This window comes from Serinus canaria, chromosome 25 (genome assembly GCF_022539315.1).
Source record: "Serinus canaria isolate serCan28SL12 chromosome 25, serCan2020, whole genome shotgun sequence".
In the NCBI taxonomy this organism is placed as follows: domain Eukaryota; kingdom Metazoa; phylum Chordata; class Aves; order Passeriformes; family Fringillidae; genus Serinus; species Serinus canaria.
In genome coordinates, this window is record NC_066338.1 from 8,194,657 (window position 1) to 8,215,882 (window position 21,226).

At 48.5% G+C, this 21,226-nt stretch overlaps 3 protein-coding genes across 3 annotated transcripts in view; 2 read left to right on the top strand and 1 right to left on the bottom strand.

Moving 5' to 3' along the window:
• The window catches only part of LOC127060507 (serine/threonine-protein kinase PAK 3-like), a 132,540-nt gene that overhangs the window by 89,592 nt on the left and 21,722 nt on the right, over positions 1-21,226 (top strand). The window lies entirely within an intron of this gene.
• LOC103824727 (class I histocompatibility antigen, F10 alpha chain-like) overlaps positions 1-21,226 on the bottom strand; it is a 127,069-nt gene that overhangs the window by 28,390 nt on the left and 77,453 nt on the right. The window lies entirely within an intron of this gene.
• Positions 1-21,226, top strand: part of LOC127060497 (translation initiation factor IF-2-like) — a 72,064-nt gene that overhangs the window by 9,548 nt on the left and 41,290 nt on the right. The gene's annotated exons all lie outside the window — the stretch shown is intronic.

The following is a 21,226-nucleotide window of genomic DNA, read 5'->3' on the forward strand; positions in this document are numbered from 1 at the left end:
TTGTTCATGTTTGTTTTTCACATTGTTCATTTTCTTTTTTCGTTTTTTCTTTTTTAGACAGAAAAGGGTGAGATGTCACCCTGATTTTGTAAAACTTTGTAAGCCTTCTGATGTTTATATTCTCTCAACAAACTTTCTCACACACAATTCTGTAAATAACCTATGTTTTGCATTCTTTCATGGAGGTGGAGAGAATTGATGGACCCTTGGTCTGTCCAGTGGCATTGGAGAGGTGGCACTGTCACCCTCCAATCCACTGTCACCTTTGGAAAACTATAAATGTTGGAGTCAGAAAATAAAGGTGCTCTTTTTTGTTCCCCTCGAGAGCAGCAGTGTCTGTGTCATCATTTCGTGCCTTATCGTGACACCAGGTGATGTGGTGTCATGAAGAATGTGTAACCAATGGGAAAGTGTTACCAAAAATAGAGCCCTATATAAGCTGCATAGAAATAAAACCCTCTATAATCACCTGGTATACTCAATAAAATTGGCTTCTGATCTAAATTCGGGTGCCCTCATCTCTCCATCGCTGATAATTGATACTCTGTGTGAGGAGCAAGAACCAGCCTATCTGCACTGCTGTCAGCGAGCTCTCCACAACTGGAAGTGCTGGTTTGAGAACCAGGAGTGGGCCCAAAATAATCCCTCCTCAGAGAAGGAGGTGAGCCAAGGGGAACATGGAACAAAGCACGTTTAACAGAGAGGCGTTTCTGAACTAATGCTTGCTTTGCTTGGGAAACATGGCAAATCCTTGCCAAAACTGGACTTGAAACTTATTCTTAAATAGGTGGCTGTTAAGTGTCCCAGTGTCACTGCCTCCTCTATTTTGACAGCTGCTGTTCGGGATGATGTGGGGGTTAAGCTCTATGATTTAGCTGCTGTGGTACACGAACCAGCAATGTGTATGCTCCCGTCCTGGAGAATAATTTTTGAGACATTGAAAAAGCAAGAGCAGCCTCAGGCTGTATCCTCAGTGGATACCGCTGGCCCCAACCCTGCTCTGACTCTCCCTGCCTGTTTGAAACTGGTACCTCTAAAACTGAAGAGCAGCTGCTGTCATCAATCCCCCTTTGCCCAGACTAGAGCCAGGAGGAGGGGGACCCCTTCAATCCAGGACCAATAGATCCAGATGCTGAGCCTGGCCTATTCCCTCCTGACCCTCATGAAAACTGGGCATAATTAAAGAAAAAGGCTCTTAAGGAGGGGAATTTTGATATCACCATGAAAATAGCCACACCAGTCAGACTTCATGGCACCAGGGGAAACAACCCACAGTGGGAACCCCTCACTTACTTGGAAATTAAGGAATTACACTGCACGGCTACAGAACACAGTCTGGGGTCTCCCTATTTTGCTAATCTTTTACAGTCCACACTGTCAACTCATCTTATGACTCCTGATGATTTAAAGGGACTGGTGAACTTATTGTTGACCCCAACTCAGTATGCCATTTTTGATGCGTGTCACAAACTGCTCACCCGTTAGTGGTGGAGCGAGAGGCAGCGGAGCCGTGACCTTCCAGAAGTGTCTCCGGTAATGAAGGCGCTGGGGGGCACAGGCACACACACACACACACACACACACACACACACACGCGCGCGCGCACACACACACACAGGGTCACTGCAGCACACGCTTCTGGGTAGCTCTTGTAGAATCACCAATGACAAAGAAGTGGGAAGGCTCTTTGTGTGAAGTTTCGAGGATGTTTATTGCAGCCACACACGAAGGGGTCCAGGGACAGAGACAAAAGAACGGTGGGTGGAGGGTCCAGGTTTAAATATAGGGGACAATGGGGTGGAGCAGAGCATTAGGCCCATTGGGCTGAGGGCAGTACAGAGAGGGACAAGGGGTGGCAGCCAGTAAGGTAAAGGACACTGTGGCAATATGGGGCCGATGGGTAAGCAGGGAAGGGAGAACATTCTAGGGCATATACATATAAGGAAAAAGGGTGGAGAGGCCTACAGGCCAACCAGGGAGGTAGAACTGGGAAACATTTGCATATACAACAAAGCATCCTGGGAGAAGTTCTGCTCAGTCACCCTGAACAGGGGAGATTTCTCCCACTTTGGGTCTGTCCATCCAAGGGGTTATAATGGACCTTTGTTCTGTAGGCACACCGGCCTCCACAACTCCCCCTTCTTTATTTAATAAAAAGGCATCTCCCAAGGATTTTTAAATTAAACGTTTAAAACAGCTGAATAAACGTAAACCAATAAAAACAATCAAAACCACCCATAATAAGTTCTTTAAAATGGCGCAAGCCATCCCTTGAGGCCCCTATGTCCAAAGAGGTCCTTTAACTAGTCTGTGGCTTTTTCAGCTTTAGGTTATTTTACTTGGTCCTAGATTGTCTGGGGTTTGGCATGGATGCCCTCACTGTGGGAGGATGGGTTGAGGCAGCACAGGCTGTCCAACTTTTCTTTGGGATGTGCTACCATCCATGTGTTGATGGTTGGTGGTGATGGGAGCATCCAGAAAACCAGGATGACTGAGGCCAGGTTGGTGGTGGCTCTCTTTGTGGTGGATGGTGTCACGGTAGGTGCTTTCTGTAAGGTTTAAAAGAGTTTTTTTAAAAATTGTCAGATTTAGGGTGGGTGAAGCTGGTGCCTTATCTTCCCTTCTCTTCCTCTATCCCCCTTCTTTATTTAATAGGGGAATCAGGAAAGGAGAATAGTAACAAGGTAAAATAAAAGGTGTGGCTGTGGGGAAAATTAAAATAGAGAAGGGGGGATGGGAACTGTTGTAACTGGGAAGGGGAAGGTAGGTGGGAGAATGTTAGTAGGATGTTAGTGAGTGGGGTGTGGGGGGATGTTAGAAGAATGCTAGTAAGGGGAAGGGAGTGACTTATTTATTCTGTGGTTTGTTCACTGTGGGTGACATGTCCATGTCCAGCTCTGGTCCTGCTTCTTGTGGTGGGATGGGTGGGTGGATTTTGTCTGGAGGATTTGCACTGTCTCCATCTCCATGCAAAGCTGGTCTCATCTTTTGGGTCTTCTGTGTTGGTCTCAGGAGTGTTTGCTGCTGGTGTATTTGTTCATGCAAGAAGTGGTTTTAGAAATTTACTTGGGAGCCACCTGGGTCCTGATGGTGTTGAGATATAGGCATATCCTCTTCCCCAAGTTATTAAAGGGATAGGGCCAGAAATTTGTTGTGTGTCTGGGTCCTTGATCAGCACCGGTGGTTTTTCAACTAGCTTTGCTTGGATCAAGTTGGAAACGTGCCGGAGGATGGGGGGGGGCAGTTGGCTCTGTGAATGAGCTGTTCAAGAAATTTATTGTATAAAGAGCCTTACAGAGCCTCTCAGTTGGAGAGGTTGTCTCTGTCCCTCCCCATTGCTGATCGAGGACCCGTTTAAGGGTGGAATGGGCTCTTTCAATGATGGCTTGGCTGGTGGGAGAATGAGGTATGCCTGTATTGTGCTTTACCACCCAGAGATTGAAGAAGTCTTTGAGCCTATGGAGGTATGAACCAGACCATTGTCTGTTTTAATCTCTTCAGGGATTCCCATGGTGGCAAACACAAGGAGAAAGTGCCTGATGGTTTCTTTGGCACTTTCTCCTGGGTGGGCTGAGGCAAATACTGCACCTGAGAATGTCCCTGGCTTGATCCCAAGATAGTCTGAGCATTCTCATTAAAGCAGGAATGTTGTGATGAAAGAAACCTTAGCTTACTTTGGCCTGTGAAAAAATACCTGGCACGTTGGTATGGTGCACAGGCATGGCCAGGGCATCTGCTTTATGGTTGCCTTCTTCAATGGGTCCTGGGAGGTCGGTGTGTGACCTCACGTGCCTAATGTGAAACAGCTGCTTTCAGTGGGAAAGGAAGTATATTAATTCTGAAAGCAACTGGTACAAATTTGGCTTTGTCACTTCCCTTAATAATGAATGTTCTGCCCTCTTAGCTGCTCCAGCAACATAGGCCAAATCAGTGACTGAATTAACAGGTTCTTGGAACCTCTCTGATGCAGTGCTGGAGTCTCACGGCTAGCTGTCACCCCACGGCACCACGCCAAGAGTTACACACCCCAGCAGCAGGGTGATCTGGGGTGCAGCTTAGAGCAAAAGCTCTACAGCACTTGGATAAAGCAGGTGCAGAGTGTGGAGGCAAGGATGAGGAGGAGGCTCTCAGTCTGGGTTCCAGGGAGAGATTTATTTGAGGAAAAATCCAAGGATGAAGAGCCAAAGAGCCCTGATAAAGGGTTTGCAGGGACCTTTAAGTGGGGGAGGTTCAAGGGGAGGGTACAAAGCTCACACCAATTCAGGATATCCTGGGGAGGAGCAAAAGGTGGGGGTCTTACAGTGTATCAACTAATGAGGGAGACGAGGGGAGAATGGGTCACATAGTCCTCAATGGGGCATTGAGGATTAGGGGATTTCCAAAGGGGAGGTCCTATGGGGTTCGACTGTTTGTCTCTGCTCCCACACACGCTTAGGATGGTTCTGGCATGCTGGGCCTCAAAAGATGAGTCTGGACTCCAGGGTTTTTCAGTCTTCAGAATTGTTTATTATATCTTATCTACAAAGTCCCTTCTCTGCCCAACCGGGATCTGACCAGCACGGCAGCCAAAGGCACTCTGACCTTCCCCCAAGGCGGGCACATCTTTTATAACAAAAACTACATATATCATATTTACTTTTTATCCCCAATACCTGTCACCCTTGTCACCAAGTGCACCCTCACCCCAGACCAATCCCCAAGTGCCAGCACCACAGCAGAAGATGGACGACAAGAAGAAGAAAGAAGAGTCTTGTGACATGCCTTGTTTCCTCCATCTTGTCTCCACAACCCCCCTGTACCAAAACCCCTAAAATCTGTGGTTTACCCTATAACTATGTTTTCCTGTCACCATTCACACCCGGGTAATTCCCACAGGTTCCATCTCCTCATACATCGGTGGCACATCCCTAGATGGATCAAAATCAAGCCACCAAGTGCTTTTGGCAACATTCCAAGACCCCCGAGCCTCCCAAGGGTTCTCTCGGTAGCTCTGGACATCAGGAGTGATGTGCTGAGCTCCCACAAGGTCCAAGCCAGGGGTGGTACAAATAGAGATTGGCAGGAAACTTGCTGGAACAAGGGGTGGGTATTAAGGGGGATTGACATGCTGGGCTGGGCCGAGGGAGGATTGACACAGAACATTTGAGAGCAATGGGCTGGGTTAGGTGAGACAGACAACTCAGGGGAGGTTACAATTTCAGGGACAAACCATTAACTCTGGGGAATAAGGGGGATATAGACAAGTCCATGAAACATGGAAATGCACCACAACATCTCTCAAAGGCTCTGACAATGGCAGTGGGTTCAGCAATTTGAGGGGACCCCTCAAAACTTTGGTCGTCAGACTCCCACTTCTGTGTCAGAGGATCCCTCCAAGTCATCACTGACATGTGGCTTGCTCCTGAGCCATCTGTGAAAATTGTCAATGCCTTTAGAGGTTTCTATTTTGGACTAGTTTTGGGACCAAATTAAAAACTGAATTGAACAGCTTATGACTTGGTGGGTGGATGGAAATTTGGCCTGGGTGGCTATCCAGGGCGAGTTCAAGGTGTTCATTTGTCTGGAGCAAATTGTCCAGATCTCCAGTTGTCAATGGCACATTGACATGTGAAGTCATACCCAGCAAGGGTGGGAGGTGTGCTCTGTCTTTAACAATTAGTTGTGCCATGAGTTCTGTGGAGTGGTGATGTTTTGGTCAGCTGATGGCAGAGAAAGACCCACTTGATGATGAGGAGTGGATGTCTCAGTTGCATGTCCCAATGGAATATTAGTGCATGGAATCTGGGTGACTTACCCAGAATTACGAGTCTGAAGGGAAGTGTTGGTTACGTTCAATGAGCTTGTTGGGAGGAGAGGGCTTCTTGCACTTTTTTGATGGATTCCTGGGCCTCCAGAGTGATGCTCCTTGGGGAATCACGATCCTCGTTGCCACAAAGGAGGCAGAAGAGCGGGGTGAGGTCTTCTGTTGTAATCCCCAGCAGTGGACTCAACCATTTAATGGATCTGCAGAGCTGGTGAAGATCGCAGAGGGTCCTGGGGTTGTCCTTGATAGAAAGCTGCAGGGATACAAGAGTCCACTCATGGATCCAAAGTCCCAGGTAAATCCAAGGGCAGGTGTCTTGGATTTTGTCCTCCCGGATTTCAAATCTTCAATTGTCTTGATGGTCTTGGAAAGAATTATGTTAAGGTAAGTCTCTTCCCAGACACAAAGAGGAATGTGTCTCAGGTTTAGCTGGATGTGTTTTCAATTACCATCTGTTAAAGGTGGGGCAGTTCTCCTCTGTCAGTTGGGCAGTTTACTTTATCTCTTCCATAACCAATCCTCCCTCAGGAGGTATCTTCTCTTAATGGGCCACAGAAGTGTCACTGCATGACTGATAAAAATTTCATCATCCCATTGTGAGATGCTCCACCCAGAGGGAGGAGCTGTCACAATAGGACACAAAATAAAACAACGTGGACACTTGGACATAGAGGTAAGAAGAGGGGAAGTTTATTTTTGGACTCCAATATTTATAGACTTTCAAAAGTGACAGTGGATCAGAGGATGAAATTGCTACCTCTCCAATGACACTGGACAAACCAACACTCCATCAAATTTCTCCTCCTCCAGAGAGGAATGTAAAAACAATAATTATTCACATAAAGGTGTGCGAGAAACTCCATTAAAGAATGTCAACATCAGAAGGCTTAGAAAAACTTGGAAGAACAGGGCAACATCTCACCCTTTTTCCGTTTAAAAAGAAAAAGAAAAAATGAAAATATGAATGAATTTTCCCAAATGAAAATGTGAAAAGGAAAAAGAACAATGTTCAGTATCCACTCGTGGAAGAATCATCGGAGTGATCACTTGTGTCGTCTGCATCTGAGTCATCACTCAATGATTCACCCACTTGATGCCTTTCAGTTTGGTCACGGTTTCCATTTTGCCTGTTGGTCAGATTCTGTCTCTGCAGTCGCAGGTCAGGGTGAATACACTTTGAAGGTACCCAGCGAACCCCAGTATCTGTGGATACTCACGCATACCCGTGCCCCAAAGCAGTAAGGTCATAGGGACCTTCCCACTGTTTGGTGACTAAATTCTGCACCCAAACCTTCGCTCGAGGCTGATGTGTCACATCCAGAAGCTGCAACAAAAGATGACGATTCAAAATGACAGGATTATTTGAATTCTGCAGCACAGTAAGATGATTGATGGTATACAACACTTTTGCCATCCAACTGTGCAGGGTTTTCACCCTGCATTCCCTGTTTTTGTTTTTGAAGAACACGCTTCAGAGTACCACGAGCATCTTCTACAATAGCTTGACCAGTTGGAGAATACCAGTTGGAGGGAATACCAAAGCTGTGTGACACACCCTACAACTGCAGAGGCTGCCGCACCTTCTGTGATGCGTAAGCAGGACCATTGTTGGTTTTCACAGCAGAAGGTATGCCCAGAATGGCAAAGGCCTGCCTCCAGTGGGCAAGGACATCGTAGGCCTTTTCTCCAGTGTGAGCAGAACCCATATTGCAGAGGAGAACGTGTCCACCGTGACATGCACATACTTGAGCCAGCCTAACTCGGCAATCTGGGTGACATCGGTCTGTCAAAGCTCCAAGGCCCAAAGGCCTCTGGGGTTGACCCCTGACAGTAAAGGCGTAGGAAGTGTGTGACAGTTGTCACACGACTCGACAATGTCACGAGCCTCAGTTGGCGTCAGCTGAAACTGCTTCTGCAAGGTATGTGCATTCTGATGGAAAAACCCATGCGATGTCTTGGCCTGTGCAAGTGTGTCAGGCTGAGGTGCTACCCAGGCTGGGTTAGCCAACTTGTCAGCCCTTCCAGTACAAACACTGGCAAATTGTCAAATTTTTGCATGCAGAATGTAGTACGGATGAACTCGGGCCTGAATGGCACACCACAAGGTCTTCAGTCAATGAAACAAGGCAGGATTACTGACCTCCTTCAAAACCAAATGACCCAACTACTGTGCAATGTTGGCCACACAGGCAGAATTCATGACCAAATTGAAACTTTTCTGGGAAAATTTCTCAAATGCCATGAGAGCAGCCCTCAATTCAACCAATTGGGCTGACCCATCCTCATGACCTTCCAGGACCTGCCACTCAGATCCATCCCTCCAATTAACAATGGCCTTCCCTGTTTCCCCCGGACTGTCAGTAAAGACAGTGGCTCCTTGCACTGGTTTCTGACTAATTTTAGGCCACAAAGAGATTTGTGTGAATTTTGCCACCTGCAGTAGCTTGTGGCTGGGCAGATGATAAGTGATTTGCCCTGAAAAGTTTTCCAGAGCACTTTGCAGGGACAGACTGTTTGCAAAACTCCAGTCAAAATCCTCCTGCTGTAGTGGGAGTATGATCTTTGCTGGATCCACACCCATCAATTGCAAACATCGTTGTCGGCATTTGATTATCAAGTGAGCAATCAGCTCAAACAATGCAGTTGCCATCTTCTGCAGCTGATGGGGCAGGAAGACCCATTCCAAGATGTGCAAGGAATAGACCATTTTTCATTCCGTTGGCCAATGATGCCTGTGGGATGCAAATCTGGAGTGGTAATGAACACAGTGACATCAATGGAGGGATCAATGCGATAAACCTGGCAAGCAGAAACAGCTCGCTGAACCACCTCCAGCACCTGACGTGCCTCAGTGGTCAATGTGCGAGGCGACTTGAAATCAGAGTCTCCCTTTAACAAATCAAACAGAGGAGACAGTTGTGCGTCAGTCAGTCCCAAGTATGGATGTAACCAAGTGACGACACCTACCAATTTCTGGGCATCATTCAGTGTTATCACCAAATGCAGAAATTGCACCTCCTGGTGTTGGATTGTCCATTCCAGAAATTTGACCCCCAAATACTTCCAAGGAGGTTGTTGAACCTTTTCTGGAGCCACCTGCAGCCCATGAGAATGCAAAGCATGGAGCAACTGAGCCTTTATCCTCAGCAGCTCATCCTGGGTGGACGCAGCCACCAAAATGTCATCCATATAATGGTAAAGATGGGCATCAGGAAACTGCTTGTGAACTCCAGACAAGGCAGGGGCCACATACCATTGGCATATGGCCAGAGAATTTTGCATTTGTTGGGGCAAAATCCTCCATTGATATCGCTGTGCAGGCTCAGCATTGTTAATTGCTGGCACCGAGAAGGCAGATTTTGGTCTGTCATTGGGATGCAAAGGAATTGTAAAAAAACAATCCTTCAAATCCACAATGAGGACTGGCCAATCTGTGGGAAGCATGGTAGGCGATGGCATGCCTGCCTACAATGTTCCCATGCTTTCCATCATGGTCTTGTAACAACTTCCATTTCCCAGATTTTTTCTTGATGCAGAAGACAGGAGTGTTCCAGGGACTGGTAGAAGGCTCCAGATGACCCTGGTCCAACTGCTCCTGCACCAGATTTCGAAGGGCGACTAATTTGTCACGTGGGAGGGCCCACTGCTTCTCCCAGATGGGTTTGTTCACCAGCCACCATGTAGGAGGTACAGGACACTCTGTGCCCTTCATTGCAGTGGCCCCCAACAAAAATCCATCCTGATGTGCGCCCCACACAGACAGAACATCCCTCCCCCAGAGGTTAGCAGGAGTTGAAGTAACATGAGGCCTAATTCAGGCCGTCTGCCCCTCCGGGTTTGCGACCAGCACGGGCTGCTGGCTCACATAGCATTGCACCGTTCCTCCCAGTCCTGCGACAAGCGTCTCCACTGGATTCAGGGGCCACTCTGAGGGCCAGGCAGCAAGGGAGAGAACTGTGACATCCATGCCGCTGTCAAGAAGCCCGCAGAGGCAGATCTCCAGCAGTGTCACACCAGGGATGGACAGGAGGGTACACACAGCACCTTGGGACGTTCTTTGGTCAGGACAGCAGTGCAATGAACTTGAGGCGGCCCAGTGCATCCAAAGCCACCGTCTCTGCGCGACCGATCAGCTGTCCTGCAAACAGAAGACTTAAAGGGCACAAACTGAGCAATCTGCATCCCTTGTGGGATAGTGATGGGGGGGGCTGGGTGTGGAGACCTTGGCACAAATCTGTCCCATGAAATTTGCATCAGTGAGTCCCAAGTGCACAATGATGCCCTGAAGGATGGCACTAGATCTCCCCATAAGGAGAGAACTCATGCCCTCACCCAAGGCACCAAAGGCATCCAGGGGGACCTTGTGTATTTTGCAAGATTAGAAGACAACTGTTGCTGCTGTGCCAACATCAACACCTGTTGATCCACGGGTGCTGGCTGCAAACTGGCTAAGCAGACCTCCATTCGCACGGGGGTCTGGAGAGAAGCTTGTGTCTGGGCACGTCTCCCCTTTGCACTCCGCTTCTCATTTCCCGAGCCCGGCAAAGCCTGGCCATTAGCTTGAACAGTCACCTTACAGACATTTGCAGTATGGTTCGGCCTTCCACACCGACCACACAAAAACAAGGGAGTTGTGGCCTTCTGTGCCTTCTTTCCCTGTTTCTTGCTGGCCTGAGCATTCCCCTGCTGTCACTGCCTGCCCTGCAGCACTGCCCAGACCGACTGCACAGCAGTAGCCACGGCAGCCATCTTCTGACCTGAGGGGCCTATCCCTGCACAGGCCTCCGCCATCTGGGAGGCAGAAGGATCACCAGGAAGAGCCTCTATAATTCTCCCACAATTGACATTGCAGTTACATCTCACAGGGTGTGTAAGCACAAGCCTCCTTGCCTCAGGATCTGCCACCTGCCTCTCCACAGAAGCAGTCAACCTCTCTGCAAATCGTAGGAAAGACTCATCAGCAGCCTGGACAACAGTCACAAATGACTGCTATGGGGCAGCCGGTTCTAATGTCTGAACCAGCACTGCCATGTCGCTATAGAGCATGACAAAGTACCAAGACTCCATCAGAAGGATGTATAAGAGTGATTTATTATAGCAACATGCTGCCTTTATAGTTTTTCAAGATATTTACATTTACTTAACAGACACATTCACTGCCCATTAGTCATAAGAAAGACACAAAGTTCTCAGTAGGTGAACAAGGAGCCACGACATTCTGTGAGCCACCTGAAGTCTGTATCTTTTAACTTTCTCTCTTCAGTCACATTCCATGGGGATAGCCTTGGTGTCTTCCTTGAGAGAGATACAAGGCTTTCCTTATCTTCAGGAAGCCTTCACTGGCTCACAAGAACAGCACAAAATGCCTTTCTACAATTCCCCTTTTTGTATTTGACCCGCAAACACAACGGCTAAAGACTTCTGCAGGGCCCTTACAAAAATCCAAGCAGACAGAGGATCCATTCTTCATTCACTTACAGATAATCAACTTCTGCCAACTCCACAACACACACCTTCACATTCTTAACATTCATATACAAACAAGGCACATAAAAATAGATCTTCAAATGCTGTTACAGACCTCCCAATTTCCAGATGACACATTTGTAGCAGAATGACACCTTCACCTCTAATCAAATAACTTTCTCCCACACAGAACCAGAGACCAAGTCATCAGCCTAGTCACCCCTTAGAACCAAGTAGCATCCACTTAACTTTACAAATGGTTGCTGCTATCATAATGGGCAACCGACCTAGTTGCTCCAAGTGTGGACTTCAGCTACTAATTCAGCCCCTGTGCAAAGGCAACACTTCTCCCTTAGGTACATCAACTTCCCCTATTTTGGGAGTGTTGGTGCCCTGCAAAAGGAAATGGTACAAGACACATTTCTCAGTACTACCAACCTCTTTGTGAGAGAATTCAAGAAAAGAAGCAAAAGTAACACCCACTAACTTAAAATTTGGATTTTCAGCATAAGCCTAGAACTCCCTTTACTCTGTCGTGAATTACTATCTTTACCACACATTCCTTGAGGGTCCATGCTTCTGTCCACCTAATAACCAATGCAATTACCTACTCATTTTGCTTCCACTGTAGAATCACCCATCGTGTCCTTTCCTGTGTGCTCCAAATAAGGTTTAACACAACGGGCAGAGACCCAATGAGGGCCATTTTCTGTTAAAACAGACACGTATCCTCTTCCCCATTTTACTAATTCCACTGGGCCAGTCCACTTTCTTTTGAATAAATCTTTTACCCGTACCTTAATACCTTTCTGAAAGTTTGGCTGTTTTGAATTCAAAGATGAAAAATGATAGAGTATAGGAGACACTTGCAAGTCAAGTAAAGGACGCAGAAAGTTTAGGACATAGACGGTTCTGTCTAATCTCACTTGAGGCAACTCCCTCTGCATTCCCCCTTTTGTTTTTGTACCTGGTGCTTCAACACACCATGGGCATGTTCAATAATTGTTTGGCCTGTCAAAGCATGAGTGATACCAGTAGAATTATCAACAGGCCAGGCACAAGAAAACACCTGCAATTTCTTTGAAACATACGCTGGGCCGTTATCCATCTTTACATGTGATGGAAGGCCTAAGATGGAAAAGGCGTGGCAGAAATGACAAATAACATCCCGAGCTGTTTCACCTGCCAAAGCTGAGGCAGCCATGGCATGAGAAAAGCTGTCAATTGTAACATGAGCATACTTTACATGGCCAAATTCAGGAATTTTGCTAACATCTATAAATAAATATTGAAATCAGAAAAGAAACTTCCCTTCTTCTTACCTTGGAGTTCCAGTGTCCAAGTCATTTTATTATGTGTGCTGTTGTGACATCTGGTGGCCGCCGTGTGTGGGACAGCTGTGGGTGAGGTCGTCTCGTTTTACCCTCCCCTCCCTGCTTCGGCGTGCTCACTGTGAGCCCTTTGGCACTTTGCCTGCAGCTCTTGTGATACCAAGGAATCATAGAAACCTACCCCTGTTGGTTTCCATGGAGGACTCCTTGGTTCTGGATCTCAGGAAGGGTCTCATGGAGTGGAAACAGGCTTCCATTTCCTGGAGCGATTTGAAAGATTATTTCTGTGGGCCAGAGAGCAAGGGTTTATTTCAGACCCTGCGGAGGCGTTCTCCAGGGAGGCGCGGTCTCTTGTGGGAGAATGCCTCATGGAAGCTCCCTTTGCTGATTGTAGTATAGATGTGGGATTGTTGCTGGTGCAATGGAAAGAGCTTGACACGGTTTGGCGGGGGTTTGGATTTTGTAGCTCTCAGAGTTCCCAGGAGGACCCTTCCATCTTGGACACGGACGAGGGGAAATTCGAATTTCTGCGCGAAGCAGAAGATTGCCCTCTCCCTCGGGACGGTGAGCTGGGAGGCAGTTCCGGCTCAGAGGGTGATATTTGTTCCCGCAGGGTAGAAGGTAGTCTGCCTTGTCAGACTCCTCGAACAGTTTTGTTCAAATGTCATTTTCTGAGGGTCGACCTGACACCCCCTGCAGAGAAGTCCTGCTAAAACGAAGTCTCTCTCCACAGGGGTCGCGACCTTGGATCCTACACGGCTGGATTGGGCTCCCAGCCAGATGGTTCTGAGCGGCCAGCAAGTGGGCAGAGCCCCGCAGACTTCTGGGGACCCTGTGGAGTCGGCTAAGCTGATCTCACCCTGCCGCACACTGCGGAGGTGGCGGGGCGGGCGGGAATCGCCCTCTCTTTGTGTCTTCCTGGCACTCGGGGGCTGCGGGGAGCCCCTGGCTCAGCCTCCACCTCTGCCGGAGTCTGATTCGGTGACAACACTTTGTCCGAATTGTGGCGTTTCCACGAAATACCCCCCGGGTGCGGTGGGAGCGGGTTCGTCTGCTTTGGTGCCGCTCTCCTCCTCTGGGGGATCGGTACCCGACCGCCCCTGAGCCTGCACAGCCTGCCGGGCATGTGCGGGCGGTGGAAGCCGCCCCAGGCGGGGCGGTGCTCGGTGTATGTCGGGCCTCACCATGGCGGGCGGGCAGCCCGCCCCGGGGGGAGCAGTGCCCACTGTGGGGTTTTGTGTCACGGGTGGGACTCTCCTAGGGGCGGTCCCGGACGCCCCTGTGCTGCCCCGCGTGGCCGGGGCACAGGGTGGTGATGCAGTTCCACGAGTCCCGTCTGTCTCTGCGTCCCATCCCTCCCCCGTGCAGCGAAGGGGGGCCCCACGCAGGTCCCGCTCTGATCCACACCGGATCTACAAATACTGCCAGGACCTGCGTCCGCCGCGGCGTCCTCTGCCTGTGCTGCAGTGGACAGCAGTGCAGGGCTGCCGACAGGCACGGGCTCTGCTGGGGCTGGAGTGGGCCCTGCAGCGGCTGGTTCGGCCCCACCGCCCCTGCCTCCCGGGGATACCAGGGCTGTAGTGCAGGAGGACACTGCGGTGTTCACTTTTAACACAAATGGTGACGTGGCTGGCGGGAGACCAGTGAGTTCCCGGGGCCATGGACCCTCCTCGATGGCCTTGTGGACACTCCCCCCATGACAGGTGACTGGATGTCCGAGGGAACACGGGCGGCTCTGGTGAGAAGTCAAAGCTAAGGTCAAGGAAATGGTTGACTGTGCCTTTGCGCAGCATCTGCAGGATCGCGGAGGAAGCTCCTCTGGCCCTGCTGATGCTGCAGGGGATGCAGTGTTGGGTGGTGTTGAGCTGACTCCCAGTCAGGCATCTGCCTCTGTCCCTGTGGGGCCCACGGGACGGGACTTGGCAGATGCTGCCACCTTACCAGGGGGTTCCCAGGCTTTCCCTGTGTTTAGGGGTGCTACCCATAACACCCATCAACCTGTATCGTAGAAAGCTATGATGGAACTCCATGATAAGGTTGGACAATATGGTCTGGGGTCTGTTGAAGTCATGCAGCTGCTTTGAGTGCTTGCTGCTGATTTGCTGACACCTTACGACATCCACAGTTTGGCTCGTATTCATTTTCTGCCTGTGAAATTCAACACTTTTGAGTGTAAATGGACTCAGTTGGCAGGCAAGGCAGTGGAGTGGAATGCTACCCTGGGTCTGCAGGATCCCAGGCATCTGATTGGCACTGATTGCTGCTGGGCACAGGCAATTATGCCGGTCCTAATGGGAAGTTGGCTTCGATCCCCTTGTGCTTGACCAGTGCCAGACAATAGGCATGGCAGTGTAGGAAAGGCATTTTAAGCTGTTCTTGTGAGCCAGCAAAGGCTTCCTGAAGATAAGGAAAGCCCTGTATCTCTCTCAAGGAAGACAACAAGGCTATCCCCATGGCAACGTGATCCACATCACGCTGTGGGATTTGATGCCTTGCCGGGCAATGGACCCTTCTCTAACCTGGATTTGCAGGCAAAATGTGACCCCTGGTTCTGGCACAGACCCAGCAGCTGGGTATGAGTGCCTTACTTAAAACAATGGAGATGGCAGTGTAGCAAGCTCTGGGCTTGCTAGGGCCCCTTGGAGGGAAGAGGCTTAAAATGCCAGGTCACGGTGAAATAGCAAAAAAAGCCCTTCCACCTTTCGGACCCCAGCTTATCTCTGTGTAACCCCATAAGTCACTTCTCCTTAACCCCTGCTATTGGACAATTTCTGATCCCCCCTGACCCTATATAATGGGCTGTTTTAGTCCATTCTGGTTAGAAGAGCCATCGCTGGAACCCTTCACAGACCCCCACTAAAGCCATTGCTGTGGAACGCCAGGATTGCCTTCTCCTCTCTCACGTCTGCCTGTCAGCCAGCCTGCACAGCACCTTAGCAAGCAAAAGAGCAGGAATCTTAAAAAGAGCTGATAATCCCTAGAAAGAGCTGATAATTCTTATGCTTGCTAAAGGTAGCCAGCGGCTGAGAGCAGCTTGGGTTTCGGGCAGTCTGTCCCCAAAGGACTGAGCTATCCAGCCCATGCTGCCTGCTGGGGGGCAAATCTGCTCCCAGCAGGAGGCCAGAACAGTGGAATATCAAGTCAAGCTCCCCATTGGGACAATAGGTCCCTGGCCCACAGGGTGATGGGCGCCCTGAATACAAATGGCCTGATGGTGGCAGTTTGGCCCTCCAGTCCCTCTACTGTGATAGTATGATTGCTCCTCATGGAGACAGCAACTCCTCCAGTCCCTGAGATGACTCCAGTGACAGGAGTCAGCTCCCAGTCTGGGGGCCCTTTAGGTCATGTAATGACAGTAACGTTGGTCCCTGTGTCCACCATCCCTTGTAAGTAGATGTTATTACCTTTATTCGACAGGCTGCACTCTATAAGATTGTCTTGGTTTAGAAAGACAGGTGCCTGCTAAAGAAGGCAGGAGCCTCCCCTGAAATGGAGAATGCAAACCCTCCCCACCCCTCTGAATTGCTATGAATTTTAAATTAAGAGGCTCTGGCAAAAAATATGGGAGTGGGAAATAACAGTTCTTTTTTAGGGAAAAAAAAAAAGGATTAAATAAAACAATGCAATACACTAGAACAACACTGACAGAATCAGAACTCAACCTGACACCCTGTTGGTCAGGGTGTTGGTAGCAGTCCAGTTGGAAAAGTGGCTACAGTCCTCCTGAAGTGTCAGATGGGGTTCTACTGGAGCAGAGGGGTCCTGTAGGAAAAAGGGTGTATTCTTCCTCTGCAGGTCCGTGGAAGTAGAAGCAGCTGCTGTTCCTCTGGGGAATCCAGTGGGAAGCCGTGCTGGTGTGTCAGAACCCCCAGATTATATCTGAGTAGCAACGCTTGGCTCCTCCCTCTGGGCGGAGCATCTCACAATGGGATGTTATAGTTCTTATCAGTCATGCAGTGACATTCCATAGCTTGTTATCAGCAGATGTCCCCTGCCAGGGAGTGATTGTGAGCACTCAGAGAGAGAGATAAGGAAAATTGCCTTGACACCAGACAACTGCCATACAGATGGTAATAGAATACATCTTGCCTTGCAGTCTGGGACAGTTGCAGGAATAGTGATGAGAGCCAAAGCATCAGTTTTGAAAGAAGTTGAAAATTCACATTTTTACTGGTTGCAGCTCCTAATATTTTCCATAGAAAATAGAACATTTCCTTACTTTGTTATGCATATTTGATCACATACAGACTTTCCCAGATTTTTAGCTGAAGGGAAGAGTCAAGCTGACCTTTTAGCAATGCCTGTACAACAATCTGTTTTCTACCTAATAAGATAGAACAGGCTAAATTGAGACATTCGTTTTTTCACCAAAATGCTGCTCCTCGGATTTGGCACTTTGGCGTTAGTAAAGCCCAAGCTTCAAGAATTATTGCTGTTTGTCCTGATTGCCAAAGGTGATCTTTTCTCTCTATTGCAGGAAGTGTTAATCCCAGAGGGCTTCAGAGGCTTCAGGTCCGGCATCAGATCTCACCCATTTTTCTGAATTTGGCCATTTAAAATACATTCATTCCTCTATTGATACCTTTTCTGGTGCTCTTTTTGCATCAGCCCATCCAGGGGAAACAGCTAAAGATGTCTGTAGACACTTCACTGCTGCTTTTGCCACTCTTGATATACCATCTGAAGTGAAGACAGACAATGGCCCAGCTTACAATTCCCGTTGAGTTGCTGCCTCTTTTGTCTTTTGGGGACTTCTTGTATTTGTGGAGTTCCCAGAGGAAGGAAGGAATGATGAATCTGACTCCATGTTCTTGGAAGGGTAATTTATTATTTTATGATACTATATTATATTAAAGAATGCTATACTAAAACTATATTAAACTATACTAAAGAATACAGAGAGGAGACATCCAGAAGGCTAAAAGATACTAATGAAAAACTCATGACTCTTTCCAGAGTCCTGACACTGCTTGACCGGGATTGGTCATTAAGTCAAAACAATTCACATGCAACCAATGAAACAATCACCTGTGGGTAAACAATCTCCACACACATTCCAAAGCAGCAAAACACAGGAGAAGCAATGAGATAATATTGTTTTCCTTTTTCTCTGAGGCTTCTCAGCTTCCCAGGAAAAGAATCCCGGGCAAAGGGATTTTTCCAGAAAATATGACTGCCACAGGGAATTAGGTACAAAACAGGTATTGCTCATTCCCCAACAGGCCAATCTGCCACTGAACGGGCTCATGGCTCCCTCGAGCATCTCCTGGTAGAACAGAAAGGGGGGTCTGGAGATGGCACCCAGGCTGAGAGACTGCAGAAAGCCCTTTATGGTTTCAACTGTTTGAAATGTTCTTTGATGGATGCCAAGCCATCGATTGTTCAACATTTTAATTGTAATTCACAATTGCAAAAAAAAAGGAAAAACCTCCTGCCTAAGGGAAGGATCCAGAATCTGGTAAGATATTGGGGCCTTATCCTTAGGTCACCTGGTGTCACCATTGAGTCAGGAAAGGGAGTCAGATGACACATAAAGTCCAACTCCCTTCAGGAGACTAATAATAACTTTATTAGGAACCCATTCCTTTTCATGCACTGCTCCAACACAGGTGGACCTGATTGGTGCTTTAATCAACACACCTGGTTGGCTACTTAAGGAAACACCCTTTAGTAAACATCTTATGAGAAAACAACTGTTCAAAACACCAGCTGCAAGATTGTTTTAATTCTTTCTCTCAGCCTTCTCAAAATTCCCCAGAACAATTCCTGGGAAAGTTTATCTGGCTTTGTCTCTCTGACCAGGCTGTCAGCATCCACAAGCTGGGGTAGAGGTTTTGCTTGTGTATCCACAGAGAATGGTCCCAAGTGGATTCCAGCAAAGAATGTGAAGCCTTTTGGAGAATCTTTGACTGCATCCCCTGAAGATTCACCTTGAACACCAACGTTGGCCGAGAACCCTTGTGAACAGGACCTCACCACCACACCAGCACCTGTTTAACCTCTAACAGACTTGTGCCCTTGGGAAAATGGTTAAGATTACCCCATGGTATCAGGGCTTACAGGGCTAGGAAAACTTCTGGGGGACTGGAAACTTGGTGTATGGATAAGAAATTTAGTTAAAATAGGCTTCTATGTATTAGGCATTATATTATGTAGTGTTATGGTTATTCCTTGTATTTACACTGTGTGAAAAAATTAATAGGCAAGTCACTTAAGAGAGTATTTTTGTTTGAACAGATAGGGGGAGGTATGGGGATAAAACAGAGAGTACAGTGGAACTGATAAAGGGGCCTGATATGTTAGGCCTGATGGAGCAAAAACTGTGGGAGGGACAGACACAGATTAAGGCTCCCTGGGCAAGAGGTGACCAAGAAACATGTTGTGAGACTTTGTGATGTTACCAGGTGATGTGATGTCATGAAGAATGTTTAACCAATGGGAAATTGTTACCAAAAATAGAGCCCTATAAAAGTACCATACAAGTCAAACCCTATATAAACCCCTGGTATACTCAATAAAATTGGCTTCTGATCTAAACTCAGATGTTCCCGCCTCTCCATTGTCATTAACCCCCCTGGGTGAGGGGAAGGTGTTGGAGAGATTCCTTTCCCTTCTCCTTGTACTGCTGTGATTTGGTTGGTAATAAATTCCCTCTCTGTGCCCAGGCTCGGTCTATTTTGCCAGTGCCGGTGTTCAGGGTGGGATCTCTCCCGTTCCTTCTCTCAACTCCCAGGCCTCTCCACAGCCAATCAGAGAATGCAATGAACAAGAGCCAGCCAATCAGAGAGAGCAGGTCTGATGACTCACCAGTTGCCAGGCAGACCCACAGCACCCAGCGTTCCCCACCTGGCCCCACCCTCGCTGCCCAAACACGGGAGGTCCCGGCCAGGTGCAAGGCCACGGGCAGGGGCTGCGGCCGCCACCGGCTCAGGAGCTCTGGGGACACAGAAAAGGGGGTGACACCGGGCTGGGGGGCACTCGCAGGGCTCCCCTTAATGGTGCCTCCATTTGTGTTGGCTCAAGTGAGAGCTTCTGTAGAATCTCTTCCCACACACAGGACACTCACTGGGCCTCTCCCCAGTGTGGATGTGCCTCTGGGTGACCAGGGTGGAGTTGTGCTGGAAGCCCTTCCCGCAGTCTGGGCAGTCCAAGGGCCTCTCTTCGGTGTGAATCCGCTGATGGACTGAAGCACGGACAGACAGCTCTGCAGCTAATTAAAGTTCAAAAGAAGGCTGTTTTATTTCTGCGCTGGTCACATGAGGAATCATTTCCAAATGCATGTGCAAGGAGTGGCAGACTCCTGCTCCCTATTTATACAGAAAAGGTTTTACATATCCAAGCGGTTTCTAAGGAGGCAGAATACAGAATCATTACCTGCCCACTTTGTGTTATAATCAGCTGAATACCTAATATGGCTGCACAATTGCACTCCCTTATTTGGGTCAGTGGGATTTTGAAATAAGGGAGTGGGAGTATGGGAGGAAGAAAGGTGTCTGCCTCATGGTAAACTCTTCACCCATGGCCAGTTTGCAGTTTTGATCTGCTGGTCACAGTCCAAGCCTCTCCTAACTGTTCAATTATTCTTAAGGTAAGGTATTTCTGTGGTCTCTGCTCCTTCACAATTGCTACATCAATCCCTGTCACTCCTAGCTTTACTTTTCTAATATACTTGTTACTCTTTCACTAAGGTATGTGATTTTTGCTAGCTAACTTACCTTCTTAACTAATTTTAAAAGCTTAACTAAAATATGTAATCTTCTACTATCTCAATTATATTCTCAGCTGGCCCCTCAACTCATCCACACTTTTCAATTATTGTAAATACATTTCCAGCTGACACCTTGACTCATGATGATGAGATCTGAGCCACTCAGAAACCACTTCCTACACTCGGGACACTCATAGGGTCTCTCCCTGGTGTGGATCTTGCAGAGATTGATGAGGTTGGAGCCCCACCCAACGCCTTTCCCACACTCCCCACATTTGTAGGGCCATTTCCCCATGTGGATCACCTGGTGTCGGATCAGGTCTGAGCTCCAGAGCTCTGGCTGAAGCCCTTCCCACATTCCAAGCACTTGTGGGGTTTCTGCCTGCCATGAGTCGTCTCCACCACCTCTGAGTTCCAAATGGATCTCCAGCTGCCTTCCTGGCACAGGGGGCATCTTTCCTCCTCACAGCTCCCGGGTTTGCAGCCCTTCCTTGTGTGGGATCTCCAGGGCTTTTCCCCCCCACTGGATTCCTGTGCCATGGAGCTGCTCCAAACAGCCTCTTCCATGAGGTTCTGCCACAGGGATTTGCTCTCCCTGGTCTCCATTTGCAGCTCAGTGCCTGGGGTAAGGAAAGAAAAGGAGAGGAAGGAATGGGGAAGGAAGAAGGACAGAATGAGAAGAGGAAGGAGGGTGGACAAGGATAGGATGGGATTTGCCTCCGTGCCAGAGGGAAGGAGAAGGAGATCCCACCAATCCATCCCTGGCAGGACAGCATCGGTAGCGGGGTTGTCCTTCAGCCAGGGGAAATGTTGGGCTGAGACATGGAGCAGAGGAGAGGGGGAAAGGGGCAGTGACTTCCTCCTCACCTGCCTCAGTGTCCCACACCATCTTCCTTATCCTCACAGCCTCCTCCAGCT